A 9228-nucleotide genomic window follows, 5' to 3' on the forward strand; every position below is an offset into this window, starting at 1 on the left:
AGACTAACGTATCAACCAGGAAGCAGGCAGGATGTGCGCTCCGGAAAGGAAGGGTGTCGATTTCAAAATAAAAGCCTTAACTCCCAAAAGTGCAATAAAACAAAACGGAAAGCAATGAAATCAAATCAAATCAATAAAATAAAACGTTTATGATTATTAGTGGAATGTATTATAGTGTATTTTGTGATGGGGTGTAATTATCTATACAAGGCAACAAGGCACTTGTTACACTCGGAACAATTGTTTGCCTAACCACTCCTCTCTGGGCGCAGTCAGTGATTTCAACGTGAAGCCGTGTTTGTTGACATTCTCATTCATTCAAAGGATCCGAACCGATTGAAGTTTATGGATACCATGACTTAAAATCCTCTTACCTTGACGATTAAAAGCCTCCCCAATTTAGAAAACAATATTCCAATGGCTGGTCTTGATAGGCTGCTAGCTAACGGAGCTAACCAACAAACACAGAACCGGGCGGGCACTAAAGCAAATAACGAGATCAATGACTTCCTATCTGGGGGGTTTCAAAATAAAAGAGCAACGTCTATAGCAGCGGAATACATTTATTTTGTACATTATCTAACGTTAACACGAACCTAAACTAACGTTACAACTAACCTAAAGTTAGTTTAGGTTCGTGTTAACGTTAGATAATGTACAAAATAAACGTATTCCGCTGCTATAGACGTCGCTCTTTTATTTTGAAACCACCCACATAGGAAGTCATTGCTCTCGTAAATTGAGGAGGCTTTTAATCGTCAAGGTAAGATGATTTTAAGTCATGGTATCCATAAACTTCAATCGGTTCGGATCCTTTGAATGAATGAGAATGTCAACAAACACGGCTTCACGTTGAAATCACTGACTGCGCCCAGAGAGGAGTGGTTAGGCAAAAAATCGCTCCGAGTATATTTGCTTAGAAAACGTAATTGTCTAATTCAATTATTTTTTATTTCTCCACGTGGTAAATACACAGGTCACAACATATTTACAGGATAGTTTTGGAGTTGTATTTGGAGTGTATTTCGTGACTGTAGGGAACTGTAGGGAACTTGAGGCTACAACTCTGCCCCACTTCCAGTGATGAAGATAAGCTACGCTAACAGAGCGGCTGTTCCCTAAGCCTAATGCATGCACAGAGACAAAAAAGGTATGTATCTTCTTGTCTAACTCCAGGGAAGATGTTAAATAAGCTAATTTCCCAAAATGTTGTAAATTACGCGATACATTAAGTGTGGGGTCGCCAAAAAAAATCCTAAATAAAATGCGGTTGTGGTATAAAAAAGTTTGAGAACCCCTGGTCTAGAGTGAAGTCATCATCAACACAGGCCAAGCTTACAACACATCTACAGAGTATTACAGATAGGCTTGGTAGACAGACTGACCTCCCGATTGACCAATTCAATGACTACGAAGGCCTTGATTCCATAATTCCACTACTAGTTTGGAGTCATGCTGAGATTTATTTGTATTTGTACACAGTAAATTTCGCAGAGTAAATTTGACTCTGCGAAATTTACTGTGTATTTATTTACAGGTCTTGAGGGTGTGTAGTTAGAGACCATTGACCGGAGGTAGGAGGGAGCCGTTCCCTTCGTTGCTTGGTATGCCAGGTCAAGAACCTTGATGTGGATTCTTTCGGCAATGGGAAGCCAGTGCAGCTCTTTTAGAAGCTCTGCCAGTGAAGCTACTGGCATAAAATAGACAGATTAAAAGCAATGCAGAGAGTAAGAAAAGGGCTAAAGCAATGCAGTTAATAACAATACATATGGTTAATGAATTAAAAGAATATAATTACACCTGTTGACTAGATTAGCTGCTTCTTCACACTCAAGCCTGATGTGGAATAATGAAATACCTGTCTATCGCATTACACCTGTACATACACCTGTGGACTCCATATCTGTAGACTAGATGCATCAGTGTGCATCTGTGTAATGGAATAAGAACAATTAGACACAAACAAACACATACAGATATTAGAAACACATCAGCAAGTCTTCATCATTTGGAAGAATTAGTCCCACTATATGATTAAATGTTTCCTGATAATTTTCCAGTCAGAATTGACTGGTCTAAATTGGTCATGAGCTGAGCAAATAGAAAAAAGCATTCTGTACTAGTTTGGGTGTAGTCAGAGCTCTGAATGTTCCAGTCTCCATGTTTTTACAATCTAGAACACTAGATGGCGATGTCACATACATGATGAGCCTGTGGATTGCTATGGCTGAAACTCAAACGTGTAATTTATAGTTCAATGTGTAGATAGTTAACCTACAATCCATTTAAGGGCAGGCAGGACAGACAGACAGACAGACAGACAGACAGACAGACAGACAGACAGACAGACAGACAGACAGACAGACAGACAGACAGACAGACAGACAGACAGACAGACAGACAGACAGACAGACAGACAGACAGACAGACAGACAGACAGATAGATAGGCTGGACAAACAGGCAGGACAGACCGACCGACGACCGACAGACAGACAGACAGACAGACAGACAGACAGACAGACAGACAGACAGACAGACAGACAGACAGACAGACAGACAGACAGACAGACAGACAGACAGACAGGACAGAGAGGCAGACAGACAGGCAGGACTTAGCAAACAGACAGGACAAACAGACAGGCAGGTAGGATAGACAGGCAGGACAGACAGCCAGGTAAGATAGACAGCTAGGACAGACAGACAGATAAGCAGACAGGACATACACATGCAGGCAGGACAGTCACCAACTTGATACAAGTTCAAGTTTCAAGTTTCTTTATTAGTTGTCATACAGAAGTACAGAATACTTTTATACAAAATGCTTCTTTCTGTTACGCTCCAGAGACTGTGCTAGGCAAAAATAGATAAGTATAAAATAGTATAGCAAGTATAAAATAGAAGTCAAGTACGTAGACAAAAGTGTTCAGTATATACATATATACAATGGACAATGTAGAGTAGAAGTAACTGAGTTACCATACAATATACTATACAGTGCAAAGCAGAAGTGGGATGAGGTACAATTTACAGTAAGGTGTAATGAGGTATGGGTTGTAGTGCAAATTCTTTGCCAATAAATATAAAGTGTGCTTAGGTGTTCTAAAGTGGTTAAAGTGGGTGCTGCAGTGAGTTTTTTTTTTTTTTTTTTTGTATTTTTTTTTTTTTTTTTTTTAAACAAACACATAAACAAACATGACAACACACAATAGGATATACAAATACACATATGCTCCAGCTCGTACCCCCCTCTCCCGGACCCCCCATTGGATAATCCAACCATTATAATTTGTTCCTAACCAGACACTACCATTATATGCTGGCTTTTATTCTCTCCACCACTTCTAACCACATTGCCATTTTGGATTCATTGAGACCCAAAATTCTAGCTGTTGATATTTCTTGATAAATCACATCGAGATATGTAAGAATCCAGACCTTACGGCACATTTATTCCGGTTGAAACCATCGTGATGCTATCAGCTTTTTAGCCACTGTGATACCGGATAAAACCAATCTCTTTAGCTGTGGAGGTACTGCATGCTCAAAGACATCATTCAGCAGTAATACAGAGGGGTGTACAGGTATATCCAGAGTTAAGAGATTTGACAATTGCTGGGTCACTTCTTTCCAAAATATCTTAACTGGTGGGCAGTCCCAGTACATGTGCATAAATGTCCCTTCGTCCCCATTTGTACATAAGGAGCATTTGGAGTCTTGTTTAAGACCCATTTTGTTCAGTCTTATGGGAGTTAAGTATGTCCTGTGAATATAGTTAACACTTTGGGTGCCGGGAAACGCTTTACAGCGTCTTTCCCGGCCATGCTCAAGGTGCCGAGGACGCTGTACAGCGTCTTTGATCTGTTTACATCTTTTTTCGATTTTCCCCGTCTGAACTTCACCGCCGAGCTTTTGGAAGAAAATTTTAACCGGAAACTGCATTTCCTCTCAAATTTCACTAGGTGGCAGTGTCCCCCTATTTTCTAACACTATCACAATAGGGGGAATATTGTACCCCACAATGAATCTGGCATTTGATTGGCCAGCATACCTGGCCAATGTAACCACAGGTATAAAACGTTAGCGCGATCCCAGAATCTACGAGGTTTTGGAGGAGAGAGAGAGAGAGAGATAGATAGAGCGATAGAGAGAGAGAGAGAGAGATTGAGAGAGAGATTTGAATTGAGATCAGCCTATAGTCTATATTTATAGTGTTATACAGTATAGTGGTAGTATCAGACTAATTGTAAGGTTTCAGCTGTGCTTTAGAAAGTACTTAGTCGTGCTAAGTAGTAGTACTATTCGAGGGATTAGTGTGTAGTCTAGGTAGTATATTTCAGTAGTAGTAATAGTAGTTTGATCAGTTAGTAGTTTCATTTAGATCAGTATGAAGAGACGTAGTGTAGGAAAGCGAGGGGACAATCCGGCGGCGGGTCGCTTTGTTCAGACGAAGCTGGCGTTTGGACCCGCGGTTGTTCAAGCAGCAGCAGCACCAACAGCACCAACGTCTTTGGTAGCTCCGATCGGAGAGAGCCGTGAGACCGTTGCTGGGCCCAGTAACGCGTCTCTCCCCGGGACCGGGAGCGGCTCTACCCGACGCAGTTCGAGGAAGAGGAAGGCTGCCGCTGTGGTCATAGCTTCTTCATGCGAGTCAGGGGACAGCGATTCGACCGCCCACGAATCTGATGGGAGCGCCGATTGGGAACCACCAGGTAATTACACGGTCTTATATATATATATATATATATGTGTGTGTGTGAAACGTGTATTTGATGATTTACATACTGTGACTATGTAACGTTAGTTCGACAAACCAACGGCGATATGCATGTGATTGTGTGTGTGTGTGAAACGTGTATTTGATGATTTACATACTGTGACTGTCTATGTAACGTTAGTTCGACAAACCAACGCCGGCGATATGCATGTGATTGTGTGTGTGTGAAACGTGTATTTGATGATTTACCTACCGCTTATTCTGTGACTATGTAACGTTAGTTTGCCAAACCTAACGCTGATATGCATTTATTATATTCTAGCTCCGGAATCATCTGACGATGATCTCGGCTTGGGTCGGAGGTATGAGTCTGATTCATCGCACGATTCAGACGTGGGAGTCGGACACGGTGGTGGTCGACGGGGCAACGGTACGTCATGTTTACTAATGCAATGTGAATATTGTTTTGTGCATGTTCAAATCGATAGTTGAATGATATAGGATATAGTAGGGATGTAGAGTACAGGCCACGCGACCATGTGCTACAGTTAGGTTGTCTTGTGTGCGTGTGTGTGTGTGTGTGTGCATGTGCACGCCCTTTGAAGTGGCTCTTTGAAGTGTGTAGCTATCATGTAAGTGATAATAGTTGCATGCTGGGCATGATACGACGTGGTGGTGGTGGTCGACGTGGTAATTGGTATGTTGCAATGTGAATATTGTTTTGTGCATGTTCAAATCAATAGTTGAATGATATAGGATATAGTAGGCATGCAGTACAGGCCACGCTACCATGTGCTACAGTTAGGTTGTCTTGTGTGCGTGTGTGTGTGTGTGTGTGTGCATGTGCACGCCCTTTGAAGTGGCTCTTTGAAGTGTGTAGCTATCATGTAAGTGATAATAGTTGCATGCTGGGCATGATACGACGTGGTGGTGGTGGTCGACGTGGTAATTGGTATGTTGCAATGTGAATATTGTTTTGTGCATGTTCAAATCGATAGTTGAATGATATAGGATATAGTAGGCATGCAGTACAGGCCACGCTACCATGTGCTACAGTTAGGTTGTCTTGTGTGCGTGTGTGTGTGTGTGTGTGCATGTGCACGCCCTTTGAAGTGGCTCTTTGAAGTGTGTAGCTATCATGTAAGTGATAATAGTTGCATGCTGGGCATGATACGACGTGGTGGTGGTGGTCGACGTGGTAATTGGTATGTTGCAATGTGAATATTGTTTTGTGCATGTTCAAATCGATAGTTGAATGATATAGGATATAGTAGGCATGTACAGGCCACTACATTTAGTTACATGGATGTGTGTGTGTGTGTGTGTGTAGATGCCTCACCCCATGCCATTTGATGTGTGTGTGTATGTGTGTGTGTGTGTGTGCAGTGTGTGTACACACACACACACACAAGATCAAAAGACATGCATCCTCTCCAACACCTTTGAACTTCGCAGTACATGGTGAGGCCTCTATATGCAAATTCCATTGATTACAGCACACACATACACAATGGCATGGACACATGGCGAGGCCTATATTTAAATGCATGGTTGTGTAGCATATGTAAAATTCCATTGATTACAACACACACACATGTACATGCTTTGATGGCCGCTGATTTATTTTGTGTTCACACAGCAGAACACTCCGAAACCGAATCCGGGGCCAATACACCAACATGCTTGGGTATGTACTAACTACATTTATGTATGTGTAAATGTATTACTATTGTGTTTTGTGAGACTTACTTACTGAATGAATTTAATCCAATTCAGATTCTGGCGCAGACCCTGCAGATAGTGACGCTGAGACTGGCAACGACATAGGATCACATTCTACTCCTGCAGGTAATTGTACATGGTGGTGACTGGCTGCTGCTAGAGCCTGGGCCTGGTGGTAGCTGGCTGCTGCTAGAGCCTGGGCCTGGTGGTGACTGGCTGCTGCTAGAGCCTGGGCCTGGTGGTGACTGGCTGCTGCAGGGCCTGGGCCTGGTGGTGACTGGCTGCTGCAGGGCCTGGGCCTGGTGGTGACTGGCTGCTGCAGGGCCTGGTCTGGTGGTGATGGTGGTAAATACAATGACAATGCGTTGCCCTAGTGTAATGTATTACATCATGTGATTCTAGAACTGGATGCTAGTCTGGACATGCCGGAACCTGTTGCAGGGCGGAAACGCACATCTAAGAGCGGTAAGTTGGCCTCACTCTGCACACCACTTCCAGCTCTGACCTCTGACCCCCACACCACGTCCAGCTCTGACATCTGAACCCCACACACACTCACTCATTCACTCACACAGTTTGTAACTACGTGGCATATGAATGTCTACAGTAGGGGTGTTATAGTATATTTGTATAATTGACAGGTCGTGGAGGAGCGAAGAGCAGGGCTGCGATCCGTCAGGAAGAGGAGAATGCCTGGTCTCGTGAGGGCTGGGTGCCTCAAAGGATCCCCTTCACAGCCCAACCGGGGTTGCTCCAGGACGCCAAGGCACTCAGATCTTACCGGCCTGCGAAATGGATGGATCTGTTCCTGACAGATGCTTTTCTGAACTCTATTGTTGCCCAGTCCAACCTCTACGCTGAGCAGTCCATTGCCCGGCTGGACCCCACGCTAACCAGTAGCAGGGCACTGCTTTGGAAGCCCCTCACATTGAAGGAGCTGAAGAAGTTCCTCGGACTCCATTTCCTTAGCAGTGTCCTGCGGAAGCCTCGCGTGGACCAGATGTGGACCACTGACGACATGATGTACACACCGTACTACTCTGATACCATGCCACGCAACAGGTTCCAATTGATCTGGCGATTCCTCCACTTTGCGGACAATACTTCCCTGGAGGTTAGAGACAAATTGTGCAAAGTACGCCCTGTAGTCGACCATGTAAACACGAGGTGCAAGGAGCTGTACCAGCCTGAACGCGAGCTCGCCATTGACGAGGGGGTGATGGCATGGCGAGGCCGCCTGACCTTCCGGGTCTACAACCCCAACAAGCCCACCCGCTATGGCATCAAGTCCTACTTCCTGTGCGAATCACGCACAGGATATTGCTTTTCATTTAAGCCATATTGTCGGGAAGGCTCGCTCCTGGGGGACACGGTCGTCGGTCTGCTTGGACGTCTGTCTGGGGCCGGCTATACGCTCTACATGGACAACTTCTACAACTCGGTACGTATGTCAGCCAGGCTCCGACAGTTGAGGACCGACGTCTGTGGTACCCTCAGGAAGCACCGGGGCGAGCCAGCCATCATCAAGAACATTACCAAACGTGACATCGGTGTGGGGGAGCGCATTGCGGTCAACAACAAGGAGGTCCTGATCGTGGCATGGCGCGATAAGAGAATCGTGAAGACCATCAGCAGCTTCCACGAGGACACTATGGAAAAGGCGATGGTGTGGAAGAAGCAGAAGAAGGGCAAAGCGCTGAGGGTGGAGATGCTCAAGCCAACATCAATCCTGGAGTACAATAAATTCATGAACGGCGTCGATCAGCTGGATCAAAATATATCGTACTATCCGGTTACACGTAAGACTGGAAAGTGGACCAAAAAGTTTGTGATGTATCTGATCCAAATATGTATCTTCAACGCGTTTGTCTTGTACAAAAAAAAGCACCCACAAGGGCATTACTCCAACCTCTTCCGGTTCACCAGGGCTGTGGCGCGGACCTACACAGACGGTAAGGAGAAGAAGATTCCTGGGGTGACAGCGGAGATGGAGGCGGAGGCGGAGGCAGGGGAGGAGGCAGGGGAGGAGGCAGGGGGTGGGGATGAGGAGGAGGCAGGGGCTGAGCAGGTGGGGCGTGTCGACCCTAGGGCCCCACTGGGGGACCCGCAGAGCAGATTAGTGGGTGGCTTTGTGAAGCATGTAATGGTTGCATACAAAGCCACCCCGAAGAGAAAGCTACCGTGTAGGAAATGTCGTGTCTGCAGTAGGCGTGGCATCAGGAGTGAGACCAGATATTTTTGCACATCGTGCAAAGTCCCCCTGCATCGTGACAAATGCTTCGCTCTGTACCACACAAAGAGGGATTTCTCTAAATAGTTTCTTTATTAGTTGTCATACAGAAGTACAGACTACTTCTAAATAATCCGGCACACAGAAGTACAGATTACTTCTAAATAATCCATCATTGTGTGATACAGACAGAACCATGTGTACCGGTACATAGTATAGCTAGCTGAGTGTAGTATAGTATAGTGTAGTATAGTATAGTATAGTATATTGTAGTATAGTATAGTATAGTATAGTGTATGGGTAGTTGCACTGTTTTCTGTACAAGACAAATGCGTTGAACACATGTATTTGGGCCACGGTTGTCGATATTGCATAGGCATGTTTGGACCACTTGCAGATGAGACGTTATGTTAGCGATCTAGCTGTATCGACTCCATTCATAATTTGCATTGTGTGTGTATATAGTTTTTTTTTATTTATCTTTTTCCCCCCTCATTTTTACCGTTTGCACAGAACCAATGGTTGCTGACAGTCACCCAGTTTAAAAAAGTATATACTGTA

The sequence above is a fragment of the Notolepis coatsorum genome (genome assembly GCF_963971535.1).
Source record: "Notolepis coatsorum genome assembly, chromosome: 5".
Taxonomy (NCBI): Eukaryota; Metazoa; Chordata; class Actinopteri; order Aulopiformes; family Paralepididae; genus Notolepis; species Notolepis coatsorum.